The sequence below is a fragment of the Delphinapterus leucas genome, chromosome 4, assembly GCF_059928025.1.
Source record: "Delphinapterus leucas isolate spDelLeu-1000000601 "Yukka" chromosome 4, BTC_Dleu_Yukka2, whole genome shotgun sequence".
Lineage (NCBI taxonomy): Eukaryota > Metazoa > Chordata > Mammalia > Artiodactyla > Monodontidae > Delphinapterus > Delphinapterus leucas.
The window spans coordinates 95,258,078-95,279,896 of record NC_143132.1 but is presented as its reverse complement, the minus strand read 5'-3'; the positions used below and the strand labels follow the sequence as shown (position 1 = coordinate 95,279,896).

The 21,819-nt window shown below is 41.1% G+C and overlaps 1 protein-coding gene across 6 annotated transcripts in view; it reads right to left on the bottom strand.

The window, feature by feature from the left end:
* TNIK (TRAF2 and NCK interacting kinase) overlaps nucleotides 1-21,819 on the bottom strand; it is a 410,885-nt gene that overhangs the window by 169,855 nt on the left and 219,211 nt on the right. The window lies entirely within an intron of this gene.

The following is a 21,819-nucleotide window of genomic DNA, read 5'->3' as shown; positions in this document are numbered from 1 at the left end:
TCTTTCCATCAGCAGCCAGGGAGGGAATGGACAGGATACAATCCACTTTACATTTCAAATGTAAATGGCATTGGGCACTGAGCAGCTCTTGGTTTGAAATAAATAAATAGCTGTGACGTTTTTGAACTTAAGACACAGGGTCGTTTTTGTTTTTGTTTTAGCAACTGCTTATAACATAACACTAGAAAAGAAAACAACCTACTTCTCCTCCATTTTAAATTTCCCTTCCAAGCTGAAATAACCATTCTCGATGGGTCTGACAGATGACTGAATAATACACGCTTGGGATGGCAGTTTGGGCTTAAATGAGATCCTGGAGGTGCAACAATTAGCAGCCTCAGCTCAGTCCCAAGCAAAGGCGTCCTGTGCTCTGGAACAGGAAGGCTGCTGAGCTGTCAACCTTTGATGGGGGAGCCACAAAGGAGGCTGCCCAGCGTGAGTTGCCTTTTCCGTCACTAGAGAATGCCAAACCAAATTAGGATCCAGATGAAGGCAGACTTTGAGGGAATGGCTAGGAATCAGCTGACCTAAAGATCACTAGAAACCTGAGGCACATCATTTTCCAGTCAGTGTTTAAAGCGACAACTTCATAAAGTCACAAATAAATTGAGTAGAAGTAGCCCCTAAGGTGCCTAATCTAATCCTTCTTTTAGAGATGAGGCCAATATCTCACAACTAATGGGGACCTAAACCCAGGACACTTTCTCACCTGTTCCAGTTCTACCTTCCAGCTCCTGAATTAGAAATTCTTATTTTATTTTATTTTATTTATATTTTTATATAGCAGGTTCTTATTAGTCATCAATTTTATACACATCAGTGTATACATGTCAATCCCAATCGCCCATGAATTAGAAATTCTTATCACTAAAATTTAAACAATTTTTTAAAACAAACCTTTTCATACTTCACTTAACTTGAATTAAACATGAACCATTCATATCTGTTTCATGTAGGATTTAATTTTTTTTTATTTGAAGGCAATGGGGAGGATATTACTATTACAAGAGAATTTTGAGGTGAAAATTCAATACTACTCCTAATTTTAACTTATTTCCACTTAAAGAGAAATTAAAAATATAATCATAGACCCTAGTTTGGATCTAAACTACATAGTCAACCAAGGAGTAAAAATGAAATTCTGGGGGAAAAGAAACTTTAAAGGAGACAAAGAGTTAAAATTTTTTATCCATGAAAATTATGGAAAAATACCCCATCACATTGCAATTGCTGAGTCATTTCTTAATAAAAGAATGAAGTAAGATTTTGTTTTCTACTGAAATAACCAACAATAACAAAAATAACAGACTAAATCTAGAAAAACAAAATTGGTATTCCAGTGGGACCCAAAGCCTCAATCATGACTTCAAGCATAAAAAGACCCTCTGAAAGAAAGGAAGAAAAAAAACCATCAAATCAAATCAGGGAAAGCAGAGGCTGTGGGGTCACTCGGCTGGCGTGAAGTTGAGTGTTGCTAAACCAGAGTTCCTCTGCCGAGTTTATGATTAAGCTCTCTATCCAAAACTTTATTCCCTTTCTAGTTTTACACCTGTTCCCCTCAAGACTGAGGAGTATCAAAGAAAAGAGGGGATTGAAACTAAGCAGGACCCTGTGGGGCCCTCCTGGGTACAAAAGCCCCTTTGTGTCTCCCGTTTCTTGTTTGTAGAAAAAGGCTTTTCCTCCCAGGCCTTCCCTGAGTTCCAAAGAGCAGGGTCAAGAAGTTAATGATTAGGACAATAGAGTCATGGGACACCTAGTTCCTCCCAAAGGAAGATAGATAATAATCTGATGCATACCTTTGAGTTGTTCTCTGGAAACTAAGACCCCCACCCAAGTGGAGGATGGTGACTACATGCTGACCACAAGCATGCAGACCCCAGACTGGTTGGAACCAGAAGGTTAAGTTTCAGAAACACCACCCTCTAACCTCACCAGGAACTCATCAGAAGAAGGTCCACAAGCTGGTCACATATCCTATGACCCTCTCCTCTAACACTGTCTTTAAAAACACTTGCCTGAAAGCCATCGGGGAGTTTGGGTCTTTTGAACACGAACCACCCATTCTCCTTGTTGAGCCCCTGCAATAAACCCTTCTCTGCTCAAACATTTTGCTCTGTTTGGTCTCACTGTGCATCAGGCACATGAGCTGGGGCTGGACAACAGGCGGGCACGCTCCATTCCAGTGCTTAGACAGATTTACACACACACTCTGCTCCCCTTCTTTTTTTTCTTCTACCTCACCTTTCAGGATTATAGTACCTTCAAGGATTATAGTACCTTTAGCCCTCTGTATCCACAGGTTCCACATTCATACATTCAATCCAACTCAGACAGAAAATACTCAGGGGAAAAAATTCTGGAAAGTTCCAAAAAGCAAAACCTTTGCATGCCAGCATCTATTTACATAGCATTTACATTGTATGAGGTACTATAAGTAATCTAGAGATGATTTAAACTATATGGGAGAATGTGCATAGCTTATATGCAAATACTATGCTATTTTATATAAAGGACTTGAGCATCCACAGATTTTGGTATCCAAGTGGGGTCCTGGAACCAATACCCAGCCCTGGCCCCCACTTCACCACAGATACCAAGAGACTATGTTGCCCCTTTACCTACTCCCTAAAATAAGTACAAGAGAAAAACAGTGGTTTTGTGTGAAATAGCCATGCAAGCCTGGGCTCTGCTATTGCTGTTATTTTCTAAGGAACAGCAAGATGGCTTTAGAACTGCTAGCTTGAGGCAAGTCTGGAAGAGAGAGTCCTTTCATTTCTAGGTCACCGAAATACATTTGTTCCCAGCGGAGCACATGAGCAAACCAGGGTTGTGGAAAATGCAGACACTCCACCCACCGTCTCCATTCCTCCTTATCCAAGGACTCACACAGGTAGAGTGTTTCTAGCTCTTCGTGCTTAGCTTAGATTTGATCTCACCTTTATTGAGGAAGAGTTCTTCAATTTCCTGATTGCAAGCAAATGCCCTTACCTGTGTGTTTTCACAGCATCCTACACTATCCTACTGATCGTAATCCAATATTGTGATTTTAAAAATGTGCACCATGAAAATAAATCAAATGAAATAAAAAAAAAATCACAGTGTAGAACATGTAATAATGGCAGCTGCTGTTTCACGGATCAACTGTTACGGTTACATCGATCACCTATCTATCATTGATACTGCAGAGTACCACCCGATTCTCCTTTCAAGACTGAAGTATCTGAGAGGTCTCAACCAAGGCCCTTTCTGGGAATTGCCCTCTGCCCAAGGTCATGTTCCGTCCTGGAGACAGCCAAATCCAATTTCTGGTTGATACAGAAGTATAAAGGCTCAGGCCTTTAGTCTTAGAGTTGGGCAATTCTGAAGAGCCCGCTTAGCTCCTGACCTCTCCTCGGGATGGGTGAGGTCTTTGTTGGGACTGTATTACAGTTAAACTTCTTCCTCTACACAATGCTACTTTCTTCAGAGGTGTAGATCCTACACTCCCCAGTAAAATTCCTACATATAAATCATCTCAGGACCTGTTCCTGGGGAAACTCTATCTAAGACAATTGGTACCAGGAATGGCCTGAGGAGACAGGCTCTCAGAGTAGCTGTCAATAAGACTCCCATCACTGGTGGCAGGTGGCTCACTGATAGCCCCTGGCATGCTATAGCAGTGTCACTGACAACACATTCACTAGTGGGGACCTGAAGTAGGATACAGGTGCCAGGGAACACACTGGTGAGTCCAATATTTCGGACTTTTGTGATGTCCTGAGGAAACGGTAGTTTAAAACGGTAGAATCAGATGGCTTTTGCTGAGGCTACTAGCGAAAGACAGTGGAAAGCTACAGTGATTGATCAGCTAAAGGCAATGTGTGAAAATCATAAGGGAGATCAGGTTAAATTCCAAGGTCTGTGCAGTATCTTCAATCAAGATGGGAACATCGGGACTTCCCTGGCGGCCCAGTGGTTAAGACTCTGTGCTCCCAATGCAGGGGTTCAATCCCTGGTCAGGGAACTAAGATCCTGCATGCCTCACGGCATGGCCAAAAGAAAAAAAAAAAGGATGGGAAGATCACTTCGGTAGATGCAGAGGATTCCAGGGATGAGAGGTTTCAAGCTTTTAAGTGCATCAACTTGGACACCTCCATTCCAAGTTTCAGAGATCATTCCTTCCCAATCACGCTTGAATTGAGGATTCAACTTTTGCTTTACCCTAATAATTAATTCCTGGATCTGGTCCTCAGCTTTTTCTACCCTCAGGCTGCAGAAGATAAGAGTCTTTTTATATTCTACCCATTTTTTTTTTTTTTTGGTAAATGGACAACAGCAGCAGTCAAGCCTGAGAAAGGCGTGTTGAGCAGGAGCTTGGACTTCCCAGGAATAAATATGTGCGTCACCCCAACAAGATTGCCATATAGACCAGCGAAGATGCTAAACAAGGTGGGGGAGATTAAAATGGGTAGCAGAGGAGGGATATGATGAACAACAGGTACAACCATTAGACAATATGTAATGGTGGGGGCTTTCTTCCCACAACTTTACCTGGGAAAAGAGACCAGCCAGAATCCCAGAGGAAGTGTTTCCAGAACTTATTATGCAAAGCAGATGGATCCAAGCATCATAAGGAATTGACTGTAGTGGATGCTGTGCTCCCCAGCTCCCTCCTTCAGGACTGGGCTACTCTTGAGTCTTTCTGCAGGAAATACCCTTAGTCAAAGAGAGCAGTTGGACCCAAGGTCATGCTCCTTGCCTAAGGTAATATCCCTGACCCGGAGGCAGCAAACACTCAATGATTGGTTGATGTAGGAATACAAAAGCCTACATCATTTATGTCGAAGTGGAAAACTTTGAAGGGCCATCCCAGCTCCATAGCTCCTTTTTTGGGGGATTGCCTGGGGCTTTGAAACTGACGTCAACTCCTTCCTCTGCCCAAATCTGTCTTCACTCTCTTATTGGTGTTGATCCTGAGAGTACCTCCCAAAACACTTCCTACAAACACATCTCTGCCCTGAGAATCTGTTACCTAGGGAACTCAATCAAAGACTCATCCATCTATTTATCTATCATCCTTATATCTTCCTACCTACCTACCTACCTATCTGTATTCTCAGTGTTAATGTAAAATAATATTTCTTACTATGGCGTGGAAGTTTTTAGAAAAGCTCTGACTTAAAGGATGAATAGAAAAAACTAGGTCAAGCATTGGGAAATATATTCCAGATAAAGGGAGCAGCATGTTCAAAAGTCCTGTGGTGTAGTTCCTTGAGCATTTGAGTAACTGAAAGCAGGCCAGTATGGCTGGAGTAGACAGTACATGTCTAGTGAGTCCATGCAGGGCCTCACAGGCCACTCTGAGGAGTTCTATCTTTACCTTAAGACCAATGGGCAGCCACTGAAGGGTTTGAAGAAAGAATGTAGGGTCATCAAGTTTTCATTTTGAAAAAATCACTTTGGATGCAGGACAGGGAATAGAGGAAACTAGACAAGCTAATGGAAGAATAACACAGTACTGCTTGGTAATTCATTTGAGAGCTAATGGCAACTTGGACTAGGATGGAAATAATGGAGAAGGTGAGAGGTAGAGAGAGTCCAGAGATATTCAGGAGGTCAAATCAACAAGACTTGGGGATGGATGGGATATATATTTACCCCCATGTTTTCCAGAGTGCTTGACACAGCAGGGATTCAATAAACATTTGTGAAATAACGGACTAAATGAAGTAGTGACCTTTGAGGGTCGTATTCAGGTTCTTGGTCAATACCATCCATATGTCCACATCAGTTTCTTCCATTCCCCTCCCCTCCCCCCGCCAACACACACACACACACACACACACACACATTTTTATCCAGCCACAAAGTGTACAGGGGCAGATGAGGTGGGGTTGTAAGTAGGGATTACAATCATTTCACTCTTAAATAAATTAGAAGATGATTTTAGTGGATGAAGTTCCCTTAAACTCTATAGAGAGGCCAATTTACTTCCCCTCTGCAGAGATCACAGAGAAACTAGAAATTGGTCTTAGCTTTCCCTCTGAGAGTGAAGATGAACTCTGATTTTCCACTCACAGTTAAGATTAAAGCATAGTTAAGATATCTATCTGAACATCTTCAGGAATGCTACCATTCTTTGGTACAACATGTCTTGAGGCAAAGAGGCAGACAAGACAACTTTATGGAAAGACTTTGTAAATCCGTATGATCAAGGAACAAGAACGTTCACAGAATATGCTTGGCACGGCGTCTGCTTCTAGAGTCTCCCCAGGTTAACGGGGCCTCTATTTTTCCTTGGCCTGCATGTGCCATTCATCTGAGGCTTAAAAACTCCTCCTGCCCACGCAGACAGAGCTGTGATCCAGCCCTCACTGCTCCCAGACTGTGGCAAAGATGAAGCAAGGTAGCGATACAGGACAGTTCCCAAGCAACAGCTCTCCATCTCAACACCACTCACTGTGAATTCCTCTGCTTGGCACCTCTGAGAAGCAGAAAATGGATTGTTTTCAAGATTGTTCGGGGCTGGGCCAACTGAGAATTGAGCCTTGCTCACAGACACAGGGCAGGGAAGAAAAGACTGTGTCTCATTTTTCTTTGTTAGAAACTAGCATTCCTCTGTCTTCATGGCTGCCAGTTTGGCTCAGTTTATAAAAATCAAAATGAATGATAAAAGAAAAGAATCAAACAGTCACAATTTTTAGCAGACAATAGTTAACGTATGCAGATTCCATGGCAGGGAGCCTGATGCCTGTACCGAGGAAAGGCGTACACAGCTGAAGTGACAGCAGTGACGAGCAGACAGGGTGTGGGGTGATGAGAGCTCAAAAAAGTAGCAGAACCAGTCTCTTGGCTATGACCATAAGCCAAGAACACATTGCCCAATAACCTCCTCTCTCAACCCCGCAAAGGAGCACAAAACAGAAGATCTTACTGGCTTTCATCTAATTTATGCCACAGAATTACCACAATCATTTGTGGCTTTTGTACATTAACTTCTGGGAGGATAAAGCCCCCTAGATATGAGGGTTCAAAGGCTGGGGATAGAATATTTGCATGCAGCCAGCTCCCTGGCCTCTCCAATATTCTACCTCTTCCCACCCAGCATGACAGCCTTCCCTGTCCCCCAAGTCCAGGTGACACGTGGGGATATGCATGGCATTTAAAAGCCTTGGTTCCTGGACACCAGTCTAGGAAGAAGTCTTTACCCAACTTCAGTAAAGGGAGAAAAATAAGAACCTCATGACAAAGTTTTCCAGAAAGCCACAAGTATTCAACTTAAGCAGGCTTCTTAGGATTTGGGGCATTAAAATGTCCATTAATTACATGTTCTCAATTTTTTAAAAGTAAAAGTAAACAACCCTATGTTGGTTCCCAATAGTTATTTTTGTTTTTCATTGGGGTGGCAGGGTGAGATTTTAGTGCTCTATGAAATCTGAGAGTCAGGCACAGGTGTTTTAGAACACATGGGTACAGTATGGTAGAAACACTAGGAATCCCCTTAAGATACAAAGATGGGCTGTTCTTGATGCTGTCCGTAAAGGGTTAAATGTAACAATGTATACAGTGCTCAACAGCTTACAATAAATAACCCATGTGAATGCTATGGGGACCAATTTCTCTTTCCTCCTTAGTCTCTAAGGCCATTGGACCTTAAGTCCATCAGGCATGGCTTCTACACGCTAGAATCGAAAATGAAAGCTCCTCAGAGCACTCTGCCTTGTGTCTGTTTAATCCTCTGACATCGTCAAGGACAGCATCTCACAAAGAGTAGGTGCTAAATCACACTGGGAAACATGAAGTTTCTATGACTAGTGGACCCTGTAAGCTGCCTCCAACCACAGAGAAGAGAGACTCCAGCGACCCATCACGGCTTAATCTGGGAGAAGCCTGATAGAACTGGGGGAAATGCCTACTTAAGAGGGGCAGGAAGAGAATGGCTCGCAGTATGGGGACTGGAGGAAGAAGCCACTCAGTCCGATGTGAGTATTTTGCTCAAGAAGTTTTCACTTTTGTTCTTTCCCAAGTGTGAACACCCACACCGGGCCGTGGAGTAATCCTGGAGACCTGAGGAGACCTTAGCATTCTGCATTTCAGAATCTCACAGTTTACCTGAGGAAGAGAAAGGTATGACAGGAGAGAAGCAAGGCCCAGATGCTGCCCTGCTACAGTTCCTCCATCTCTGCCCCCACTTTTCCTGAAAGAGTACTAACCCTAGGCAGGACAGATCCAACCTCTTGGGGAAGGGCAGCTCATTTTTTTAGATTTCCAATCAATAGCTCCCTCTCTACGGACTATTTTACGAGGCAACTCTGTCTTTCCCTGAGGACCTCTGGTAGATCCCACCTCCCAGCTGCAGATTAAGGAGATATATGATGTCTTCCTTCCAGGCCTTGCATAGGTTTGTCAATTACAGCCCCCGCCCCTGTGGTCAGATTTACAACCACGGGGTCGGGAGTGGGTGGGGTTGGCGTTGCATCACGAGGCACCAACAGGCACGGGGGCAGAGATAAATAATAATAATAAAAGGACAGTACTGCATTTCATTTCACCTAATTTATGGCTTTAGTATGAAACCAGTCCACCCACAGCGCCATCTGGGTCACTTAGAACGTCTGTACAGCAGCAAGAGCGGGTCTGGAAGCTCAGAGCTGTGCGGGAAGAGAAAGGACCGCACCGAGGTGGAGAGAAAAACAAAGGCAAAGGACCACAGCGTTCCCAGACATCATTCTTGGGGCGGCAGGAACACAAATAGGGACCCATTTGACTCTTCATCAGGGCTGTTGATGCATAAACCCTCTTCCACAGTGTCCTCAAACCTCCAGAAGTTTTAATTAAAACAAAATAAGTGTCAGCAGAAGAAGCACTGGAATATAATTAGGGCCCACCAAATCTAAAGTAATACGGGGAAAAAAAGACTAGTAATGAGAGGGAAGCTTTCATGTTCTTACTGAATCCCTGCTCTGTTGCTGACACAAAAATCAATTTCAATAGGCTTTAGTTGTATCTGAACAGGAACACAGGCAACAGATGAAATTTAGTGAGCAATTTACTGGAGTCATAATGATTTCCATGAAAGAAAGGCTGCAATGAGTGCTCTCAACCAAATGCCTCCTCTGTAAGAACTCTGCAAGAATATGTGTGTGTGTGTGTGTGTGTGCGCGTGCGCGCGCGCGCGCCTGCGCACATGTGTATGTAGATATAGATGGGGGGCGAGGGTGGGGATTTTGAATAGTTATCTATGCTTTAGCCTTTTAAAGAAAAAAAAAACCTCTTTACCTCACACCTTTTAAGGGCCAATTTTAGCTCCACCCCAGGTGATATGTGTGGACGCCTGGAGACATTTTTTGATGGTCACCAGTGTTCAGTACTGCTACCGATATCTAGTGGGAAGAGGCCAGAGATGGTAACCTTCTACAATGTACAGGACATTTCCCACCCCCAACAAAGAATTACTGGGCTCCCATTGTCAACCCGGCCAAGACTGACAAACCCCTATTTAAAAGAATTTGACTTTTTTTTTTCATCTTTATTGGAGTATAATTGCTTTACAATGGTGTGTTAGTTTCTGCTTTGTAACAAAGTGAATCAGTTATACATATGTTCCCATATCTCTTCCCTCTTGCATCTAGGTGCTCAATGAATGCTGAATTCTGGTAAATGTCATAGTCCCCAGAGGCACTAAGGTTACAAAGATCAAAAGATAAGGCCCTGCCCTCTGGGATCTCCAGTGGAGGTGGGGAAGAGTGGAGGTGTCACTGTTCTTTCTTTGCTTAGCAGTACTTACAAATGAGGGGCATATTTCTCAAATTCCAACATCCATGGCCTTTTAGAACACAGGTAATACCCAACAGCCTGTGAAGCCACTCTCCATCCGGCTTTTGTGTGTGTTAGGAGGCCAGTTCTAAAATCTTCACTGTCTCCCAATGAAGCAGCATTTTCTAAATTTCAAAAAACAACTGATAAAGTAATATTGGGGCTAAATAAAATTTGGTTTATATTTAAAATTTGGACATAGAAGTATAATTTTTGCTACTTACATTAATTTTGGAAAGAATATCCTATTTTCATTTCTCAACAACTGTGAGATCTTCTCAACTCTCCATAGTGTGTGTGTGTTCTTTCCCCCTTCTCCAATGTTTATAGTTTTCAACTATCGGCAGCTCAATTCAGGAATACATTCTTTTGTTTGATTAAAATAGAATTCATGATGAAACTTTATGCTTAAATATAAAGGTCAACTATATAAGAATAAAGATATTTGCCTTTATCCAACATAGGTTCTTCAAATGAAGGGATGTAGGGATCTTGCAGTTGTAAGTGATCTGTTTCCAAGGAATAAGGAAAGCGGATTTCTTTTTTTCAAAAGAAAGAATAAGAGGAGCAATATTATTCTCTATTAATGACACCATTCACCCATTTTAGGCAATTGAGGGTTAAAGAGCTCAAGTTTCTTGAAAGTGGCCAAAGAAAAACATCGCAAATATGGATCCAGCACAGTGTATGAAATGATTATGTCATTGTCATGGTTCCACATGCATCTCTGCAAAGGCTAAAACCTCTCTCCTGCCAACGGAGGTCTTCTGTGTCAGCAACACAGATCGCACTAGCAACTATGCTTTCCAAGCGAAGGCAAATCATTTTTTAGGTAGGAGGGCAAGAGGACAAAAACGACATTTGAAAACTGAAAGCCTTTTATAAAGGCAGGAAGGCTCTTACATACTTATAACCTTTCAAAGTGGTGGTCAACACGGACTACAGCAATTTGTCAGCAAACACATCCATCCCTGGGACGCAAGCTTCTGGGAGGAACTGCTCATGTGCCTCTCAGAAGCCTCCACCCTCCCACCAGAACAATAATGCTGGGCGAAAGGTGATGACACCTGAGAAAGAAAGAGGGCTCTTAAGTAAATATGATGTGCCCCAGGATCTGGGCAGGTCACTGACTAGTTAATAAGTGCATTGATTTGCAGCTAAATTTAGCTGTGATCCAACTGTGACCTGTCAGGTAGCTTCCTCTCAAGGAGGGTGAGGTTCCCCTGACTCCAGTGAAATTCTTCTCTCCCACCACAGTTTCATGCTTCCAGCCCAGACTGACTGATCAGGGATTCTGTGAAGGACAAGGAGAGCACCTGGCTGACTTTTCCACCAATCTTCTCATCTCAAGCAGGGATTTCACCTAGTCCCAGAGAAAATCACCAAACTGAACAGAAGCTTTGGAGCACCTGAGAGATGAGTATGGAAATTAAGGGGAAAAGCTTTGGAGGAGGTGTGAGGAGCCCTTGTACGACTTCCTGGGTCTAGAATTACTTTTGGTGGATAGTTTCCTTCTCTGTGAATTGGGTATAAAATTATTCGCTCGCTAGCTTGTTGTGGGGATTCAATTAATATATATATACACTCGTGGTACAGTGTCTGGGTAAATGATGATGATATTTCAGTGTTTTCAGTGTTACTTAAAAGGTTCTGTTCTGCCCTCCTGCTGTCCGCCTCCCCCCGACCCCTGACCCAGCCCTGGAAATTTACATTTCCTTCTTGTTCTACTTGCTTCAGATTTTGATTCAAAAGTCACCTTTCCTCAGGAGTCCTTCCCTGGCCATCCTATCTGAAAATTCAGCCCCACCCTAGCTCTTACTATATCCTCCTCCCCTGCTTTATTGTCATCGAACAAATGATAAGTCTTATTATTTATTTTGTACATTGGGCAGCTCTCACTCTAGAATGGAGGTGTCTTGAGGGCAGACACTTCTCTTTGTCTTGTTCACTCTCTGTCTTCAGTGGCAGATCAGTGCCTGCACTCAATCAATACGGGCTGTAAGAATGAATCCCCAACCCTGGTGGCAACACTTGTCCAGGCCCCTCTGTTCTCATAAAAAAAAATCACAGCATCTCTTATTCGGAGGCATAACAACTGATAGAACAAGTACTGTCATCAAATGAGAAAACTGAGGCTCAGAGAAGCAAACTTTTTGCAGGTCATATTTTCTATTCAGATTGGCCTTGCATAAAAGTAAACCAAGCAAAAATGTATTACTCCTTTTTAATTCTATTTAAAATTCTCCCTAATGCTAAAGGGTAAAGAATAGAGCTATAAAATAAAATGCCTGACAATCAGAGTATATTTTGTCTAGGAAGATTTATTTGTGTAAACATATATAATTGTTCTATTTAAATGTTAGCAACATGGATTGAAAAGTTATATAAGAGTATGGAAACATTACAAAGTATTTAAGTGGAGGTGACTGCATCTCCAAATTATATTCCTGCTAGCAGCAGCCAACAGATCAATCTTACAGGTAGAAATTAAGGATGAGGTTGTTTGTGCCTTTTGAACCAACTTTCCTTGACACAAATGTGGAAAGATGGAGCTAATACATTCACCTAAACCTGTAAGACCTCAATCAGCTAAGGTCACCTGCACAAAAGAATGAAGAATTGCCTTTCCTTCCTCCTCTTCCTCATTTCCAGTTGTGGAATAGGTGTAGGCATATGGCCAAAGATTCAAATATCAAATCTAATTTAAACCTAGTCGCCAGGACCTGATTTCTGTCACATTGGGCCTTAGGTACTTGCTTATTAGCCAAAATATCAGTATCCATCTGCATTTCTTTGGTATTTAGCCCAGCAGTCTTGCATTTGCAACATTAATGATTTATTTCATCCATGGCTTCTGTCTTCAGTAAGGGTGGTAAGAAAATCAAAATGGTGCTCATTTAAGCAAATAACTGAACTGATAGTTTTCATTATTAAAGTGTGACTTATGACATCTCAAGATCTCCTAACCAGAAAAATCTGTCTTAGATTTAGCAAACCATTAAATGATAGTATTTTAATGCCAGTAATAATACAATGTATTAATTTATTAATCATTGATGGACATTCAACAATTTACAGATGCGACCACTGAAAACTACATAAGAACTGTACATACTATGCTTAAAAGGCTTGAATTACACTTTTTAAAACATTATATTTCTGTTTCTATATGTTTTAATATTTACTTTTTCTCTTTGAGAAAAATACCTTTTAGAAAACAAACTCAAAATCGACGAAAAATCCTCGGAAGATAGTAAATGCAGTGGAGCTGAAGGGTAACAGTACATACATTCTATTCAGAATTTGATCAGTTTCCAATTTTTCAATAAGGCTCTAGGCAAATCTCTTTTAACTTTTCATGCATTTTATAAAGAAGGGAAAGAGAAATACTTGCTATGCCTGTTTTATAGGACAAAAATGCAAACAAGAGCAACCACATAGAGTGAGTTCTTATGACTCAACTGACTGAGTCAACATTTCATTGTGTTGTTCATGATAACGTCCAATAGAGTTGTCTAACCTTGACAATTTCTGTTCAGGGGCTCACGACGTATCACAAATACAATCAGTACAAGATTCCCTTATTAAGCAAAATAAGACCATAAAAAACTTTCCAAAAAACCTCACTTCTATAAATGGAAATGGATTTCAGCACACATTGGAATGTGGTCAAGTTTTTACAAAGAAAGGTCTTATAAAGGAAATCTAATTTCACAAAAAATGGGCATAATAATTATAATAAGTTTTTTAAAAAACCTTCTTACCCTAGTCACAAGCCACATTGTTACACAACTCCAAGAAACACCAATCCCATTCTTTTCTATATAAATGGAAATTTCCTGGAGTTGAACAACATGGCAGCCTGTAATTAAAATTTAAATTCACAGACTACTTACTGAGCACCTGTTATATATATAAAGTGCTGTGTCAGTCTCTGAGTGTCTGAGTCATAATAATCACAATTATTAAAATTTCTTGCACTAATTTAAGTTCATTTTAATAGAGTTTACTCCTAAAAGAAGATTTATAAAAATATGGGTTTTTTTCCTGTTTGTTTCACTTTCAGAGGCTACCTCAAGTCATGGCATCTTATTTTGGTGAAGACACCATTAAAAAGAAAATCTCTAATATATGTGGTCCTTACAAGACGCAATAATTACCTTAAAGAAAAATAGCAGGAAAGAAATCCACCTTATCTCATTGAGAGAGAACTGTTTTTATTAGATCCAGAATATTCTTTTCTAATTTATTTTGCAAGGTCCTCCAAGGACAACCCTACTGCAGAAAAAAATTGAAGAGGATTGAGATTTTAGAAAGGCTGTCTTTTTTTTTTTTTTTTTTGGCTGAGTTGGGTCTTTGTTGCTGCATGCGGGCTTCTCACTGAGGTGACTTCTCTTGTTGCGAAGCATAGGCTCTAGGCGCGTGGGCTTCAGTAGTTGCAGCACGCGGGCTCAGTAGTTGTGACACACGGGCCCACTTGCTCTGCGGCATGTGGGATCTTCCCAGACCAGGGCTCAAACCCGTGTCCCCTGCATTGGCAGGCAGACTATTAACCACTGTGCCACCAGGGAAGCACAAGAGAGGCTGTCTTTTAAAGGCCATGATACAATTTTAACTTTGTGCTTAGTGCTATACTATTCTCATCAAAGACTGTTTTTACTCAAATAGTCAACATTATAATACATTCTCAAATATATTCACTTATCCTGAAAAAACAAAACTTTTCTCAAACAGTTTGATAAATGACAGCAAGGAATTTCCTGCATTTCAGTTTATATTTGCCAGTACAGAATCACTCTCCAGTCTGGTCACATATTATTTCTGCCACAGTTTTAGAGGAAGATGCTATTAAGAAAATATCATGTTTTTCAATTTGAAATTTAATCTACCGGCCTATGTGTTACAAAGGTCAGATGGAAATGAACTTTATGATTGTATTTTATTAATCAACACACCTCTATTTGATATATTTCAATCAAATTGAAATTTGATTAATTACTTGAAAAATTAATTCAATGGCAGTAAGATAACAACAATTTACTGGTTCTCTCTATATATATCATAGGAACTTGACTATACTTCAACAAGAGACCTGAAAGTACTATGAGATTATGAAAAAGGAGCAAGGAAGCTACTTAGAAAGATCTGTATAAGTTTGTTAACTATTTTGCACTTAACTGCACCATTAATTATTTATGAAAAATTTCTTTCTGGATTACCAATATTCTCAGATACTCTTAGGAAATACAGTATTAAAGCAAATGATTTGGAAAAAAGAAGTTGGAATAAGAGGAAACAGGAATTCAGATCTGTTGAAACGTCAACCTCCATCGTGTACAAAGGAGCCAGCAGTGTAGGGATTTGGGTTCTATAAAACAAAGACCTTAGGGGCTTCCCTGGTGGCGCAGTGGTTGACAGTCCGCCTGCCGATGCAGGGGACGCGGGTTCGTGCCCTGGTCCGGGAAGATCCCACATGCCGCGGAGCGGCTGGGCCCGTGAGCCGTGGCCGCTGAGCCTGCGCTCCGCAACAGGAGAGGCTACAGCAGTGAGAGGCCAGTGTAACGCAAAAAAAAAACAAAAAAAACAAAGACCTTAGACCTTTACTCTTCGACACTGCACTTAGGTAAATATGTAATTAATACTAACTCCACAACCTAAATTGAAGTTAAAGAAGTTAGAAGTTCCTGTGAGAGTGATCTGAATGATTTGGAGGAAGGTGTCAACACATTCATGATATCACAGGCTAAGGAACAGGCTGAGAAAAATATATAGTAACAGGCATCAACTATATGAATGTCACTAGAACAGTGGATCACCTTTTATATGAAAAATAAAAGAAACAATAAATTTAACTCATAATTTAAAATTTTAAATTTTCTTATAAAGTAGACTTGATGAAAGGGTCAGAGTTACCTAGGGAGGTTGGGACATCTTTTTAAGATACTTTTACAAAAACAGAATTAGATCCTCAGGATTTTACTATGATGGTGTTATAGTACTCCATAATGGAAAAGGGAAAGCCCAGATTAGGTGTTAAAAATCTGTACAGTGATTTGTTTTTTACAATTTATACATTTCTTTCCCATAGATCATCTCATTTGCTGTTGATAACTTTCCTCTGAATAACTACTAATACAAATATGAATAAAATGCTATTTCTTGCCCTCATGGAATTTAAAGTCACAGCTTTCCTATATTATACATTTTTAATATTGTGAATATTTTAATTTAAGGAAACGAACATCAAGTCCTGTGGGAAATGGTAAGAAAAAGAGAATTGGAGGTGGGGAGTAGAAAAGAAGCAGAAGTAGGTGTTTGTATAGGGCTGTCTTGAAACCATAAAGGAAGTAAAGGCAAGGGAAACGGGAGAGTGGAACTTCAGGCAGATGGCAAAGAGTGTGAATGAGAGAGAGAAGGCAAGGGAAAGGGAGAGGGAGGGAGGGAGGCAGGGAAAGAGAGAGAACGTTGCAGAAGAGAGTAATGAACCCAGATCAGATTCTGCCACATTCTGGATGTCACGGGACAGAGCAAATCCTGAGCCCTGAGGGAGTTGAGAAATGCATACTAGGATACTCTGAGCTGGACTTGCTTAGATAAACATCACCCAAACTCTTCCCAAGTCAGATAAAAAGGTACTTGTTTGAGACAACAGTGGAAAGTAAGATGACTCCACAACTGTGAGTAATAAATTAGATGCCACTGAACACTTGAATTGGAGAAGCAGTCAAAGAAAATGTGTCTTCCCTAAATGTAAGACCAGACACTATAAAACTCTTAGAGGAAAACATAAGAAGAACACTCTTTGACATAAATCACAGAAAGATCTTTTTTGACCCACCTCCTAGAGTAATGGAAATAAAAACAAAAACAAACAAATAGGACCTAATGAAACTTAAAAGCTTTTGCACAGCAAAGGAAACTATAAACAAGACGAAAAGACAACCCTCAGAATGGGAGAAAATATTGCAAACCAATAAACGGACAAAGGATTAATCTCCAAAATATATAAACAGCTCATGCAGCTCAATATTAAAAAAACAAACAACCCAATCAAAAAATGGGCAGAAGACCTAAATAGACATTTCTCCAAAGAAGACATACAGATTGCCAACAAACACATGAAAGGATGCTCAACATCACTAATCATTAGAGAAATGCAAATCAAAACTACAATGAGGTATCACCTCACACCAGTTAGGATGGGCATCATCAGAAAATCTACAAACAACAAATGCTGGAGAGGATGTGGAGAAAAGGGAGCCCTCTTGCACTGTTGGTGGGAATGTACATTGATACAGCCACTATGGAGAACAGTATGGAGGTTCCTTAAAGAACTAAAAGTACAATTACCATATGACCCAGCAATCCCACTACTGGGCATATACCCAGAGAAAACCATAATTCAAAAAGACACATGCGCTCCAATGTTCACTGCAGCACTATTTGCAATAGCCAGGTCATGGAAGCAACCTAAATGCCCATCGACAGACGAATGGATAAAGAAGATGTGGCACACATATACAATGGAATATTACTCAGCCATTAAAAAGGAACGAAATTGGGTCATTTGTTGAGACGTGGATGGACCTAGAGACTGTCATACAGAGTGAAGTAAGTCAGAAAGAGAAAAACAAATAGCGTATATTAACACATATATGTGGAATCAAGAAAAATGGTACAGATGAACCGGTTTGCAAGGCGGAAATAGAGACACAGACGTAGAGAACAAACGTATGGACACCAAGGGGGAAACAGCGGGGGGGTGGGGGTGGGGTGGGATGAATTGGGAGATTGGGATTGACATATAGACACTAATATGTATAAAACAGATAACTAATAAGAACCTGCTGTATAAAAAATAAATAAATTAAATTAAAAAAAAACAAAACAACAAAAAAGAAAATGTGTCTTCATATTCACACTTCAAAACAAGACAGATTCTAATTACATCAGTAAAAATACGGGGGCTGGAAATAATAAACAGTATGTGGTCATCATAGATGGTAAGTGAAAAGTATCATTCATAGCTAATACCTACTTAGTGCTTACTATGTCAAGCACTGTTTTAAGCCTTTTACATATCTTAACTCATCATGACCCACTATGAGGTAGGTATTAGTATTATCCTCATTTTACAGACGAGGAAACTAAGATACAAAGAAGTTACACACCTTGTCCAAAATATCTATTATTTAAGATATGTAGCTTCTCATTGATGGTCATTTCACTTACTCCATTTTCTTTATTGCTTCATTTAATAACCAAAAAATGTTTCACAGGGCTTTCAGGAGTTTACTTGCGACCTTAGTCTTTCTAGGACTAGTTACTCTCTCAAAATTTGGGGTTTTCAGCTATGATTTATCAAAATGGAGTTTTCAGAAACTCTCAGCTTGAGAAGCTGATATTATGATGGACAGATGCCCAAATATTTCACAGAATCAGAGCCAGAGCAGCCAACACAGATTGGGCTGGACAGAAATGGTAGCAAAGTTAAGACTTTAATTCAGTCCTAAATGATCGAAGGGACCAGATCAGGAGAAAGACAGGGAAGGACATTTAAGGCACTGAACACAGGTATTGGTCAAAGTATTAGGAAGAGCCAGAATCTGTGTATGCCTGTGACAATGTATGTGTATGGAAAACAGCAGGAAATACGGTTGGAGAAATAGACAGGGTCCCAGTCAAGAAGAACTTCCCATGCCACACTAAACAGTATGACATTAAAGGGTTTATGCTGGGAGTCACAGGATCAGATTGGATTCCAGAAAGGACACACTGTCACTGTCTTCCACACTCCATCCTCACCTCGTCACTCACCACCATCAGCTCCAGCACTCAGTTCATCCATCCTCTACCATGATTTGGAGACTATTAAACCAGTCGGGATCTGAAACAAAGTCTGTGGCAGAGAGAAGAGAATGGATCCAAGGGGTAAATAAGAAGTAGAATCAACAGGACTTTTATACAGGAAGGAGCTGACATTTCTGGGGTGTGAATCTGGATGGGTCAGGGTACCACTCCCTGAGACAGAAGACTCACAGGAAAACATGAAGAGGGGAGGCGGTGACTTCAGTCTGAAACATACAAGGTTTCAGGGGCTTGATGAACACCAGACTCGTGTGCCCACTAGGCAGCCAAAGAGGAGGCTAAGCTTCAGGGGGTTGAGCTGATCTTACTGAGACAGAAGAACTCACAAAAGGACACTAAGAAAAAATAACCAGAGGCTGAGAAAAGAGAAAGTTGCAATGTCAAAGGAAGTTAAGGAACGAGAAAATTTCAGAAAGGAGGGTGTGGTGAGTTTCTAAAAGGAGGGTATAGTCAGAACTGGATGCTACAGGAGACCGTGTGAAATAAGGACTGAAAAGGGCTCATTCAATCTGGCAATGATGAGGCCTCTGGGGTAAAAGCAGGAATTATAAGGCAGAGACAGAAGCCAGATTAAACATAGGGAAGGGAAAAAATGGGAGGTGACCGAGGGGAGACAAAGAAGGTAGAAAAATGTTGGCTCAGTTTGGCAAGAGATAGACACTGATACTGAGGTCTCACTGAAGAAGTCTGTGCTGAGAGGAGCGAGGCCCCAGAAACAGGAGAAGGGAGCCTACACCCATGCAGGAGGACCAGTCTTGAACAGAAGAAGGGAAAGGTCTTGCACCAAGACAGGATGGAAGAAGGTAAGAATGTAGGTGGGCAAAGATGAGCTGGTGGAGGGAGAGAGAAGCATTGTGGGATACCTGTCCACTGGTTCTACTTTCTCCAAGAGGCAGGCAGGAAGGGCACCTGCAGAGAGTACTGAAGCCAGGGGCAGTAGAAGGGAGGAGAGGAAAAGTTTTGGAGTAATTCTTCCAGGAACAGGAGAAGGAACTGAGTAGGTAAGTACCATAGACGATTAAGTAGTACCGAGTGCCACTGGGGTTGGGTTTTGTGCTTTTCCCTGAGTTGTGTCGTGCAGCCCAAATGCAGAAAAAGGAAGCAAATGGTTGGACTGATCTAAGGTAAGGTGTCTGCAAGGTGGATATTCGGGAAGACAAAGGGCACAGGAGATGGCACATATTGGCTTACAATGATTAAAATAAGGAATCATGGGGCCCAAGGCTGGATAGACAAGTTATTAAAGTTTCAAGACTGACAGAAGGGACCAGAGGGTTTATTCATAAAGAGCAGGTGTGCAGGGTGTGAGGGAGTATAAACAGGAGAGTCAAAGACTGTGTTCTGAGATTGGGATGCTGCATATTTAAGATTTTAAAAGCAGAACAGACCTGGGTCATGATAAGTCCAGGCTGCGAGTCGCAAGAGCGGGGCACTGTTACAGGTCACAGTAATACAATTATAGTATCAATATTATCCCATTTCACTAATGAGCCAAAGATTAGGTGACTTATTCAAAGTCACAGCTAATTAACGGCAAGGCCAAGGTTTTAATCCAGACCTTTGCTGCCAAATCCTGTGATCTTTTCATACAAAATCATTTCACGTGGTACTCTTTTCTTCCAACCTTTGAATAAGAAATAACAAGATGGTGATTTTGCTTTCAGTCTAGAACCAAGTTATAAATAAAAGAAAGCTATAAATCTGATTTAAAATGCAAGTGAAAGTGACAGTATTATTTTCAGTATTCTGGTTATTACCTCTAGTGTAGAAGCTTATGAAATTCTGTTAAAATGTACCTTTTTACACAGTGTTTTCTTATGATAAAAGCATTAAATATAAATAGCTATCTAACATGGCAACAAAAATAGTTAAGAACCATTTTAGCTTATGAAGCATAAATCCAGCCTGAAGTGGCAGGTCGGCCATTATGTCACTACACTATACCCCACTAGCTATCAAGTACCAGGCTGCTTTAGGATGATTCAGGAAGAGAAGGAGATATAACAACACATATTTCCAACCCAAGTATATTTAGGTATATACCCAAAAGTGAACACCTGATTTGTTCAAATGTAAATGGGGCTGCCATTTTCTTTTAGAAGAATCACTTGAGCCCAGAAAATCCAAGGAAGCTAAGGATGCTGGCGGCGGGCATAAATGGCAAATTAGAGCCCTACTGCAGTTAGTTACTGCTAACCCCATCCCGGGCAGCCCTTAGGATATTATACATTAACAGGCATATTCAGATGGAACGATGGTGGTAAACATAATTCAATCTGGAATAATTCATTACAAAAGGCAAATGAAAAAATGTCAAATTTGCTACCTATGACATCAGCTATTACTGCACTTTACTATCTATTAAAGGGAGGAGCCTGCAGGAAAACATGTTCTTCACACATTCTCACATACGGTTATACCATAGCTATTTATTTCACCCACTCTTGAAGCAGCAGGGTTTTCCTCTGTCAGCCAAGGCCCATCCAACCCAGCTTATCAAGATTCTCCAACTGTTCCTGGGATTCCTATTCTCCCTATTAGTAGCTACTAGCTTGCTTTTCCTGAGTAATTACTTGCCAGGTTAGGACTTTACCTGGATTGCTATTTAATCCTCACATCAGCCACGTGAAGTAGGTACTGTTACCATCCCCCATCCCCATTCTACAGATGAGGAGAGTGGGGCACGGTCACAAGATCACACAGATGGTAAGGCCTGGCTCTTAGCCACTCCCACATACCCTCTCCATGCCTCAGCCTTTACTACCTCCCCATCCAGATTTCACCCAACTTCTGCTCTACATCTCAGAGGTCACATGTTCGGGAAAGCTCCCCACTTACTTGTATCCACACTGATCACCCCCTTTCTCAGAGGAAGCTTCTTCATGCCCGGATAGAAGCCTTGCTTTGTGCCAGCATCAGCACCCTCTAACATTCATGGGGAGGACCTTGGGGAGACCAACCGGGCCTGTCTGCCGGGAAACTGGTGTTGACAGATGAGACAGTGTCTTCACAGAAATGAGGTTGGGTTAAATAGCATCAGCACTTTAAAAATTCTAAGACGTAATCCAAGCCCTGGTTCCTCAAGGTGTTCAGGGATAGGGATTCCTGCAAATCTGAATTACGTCTTTTCTTTAATCTCATGTGCTCAAACCTGGT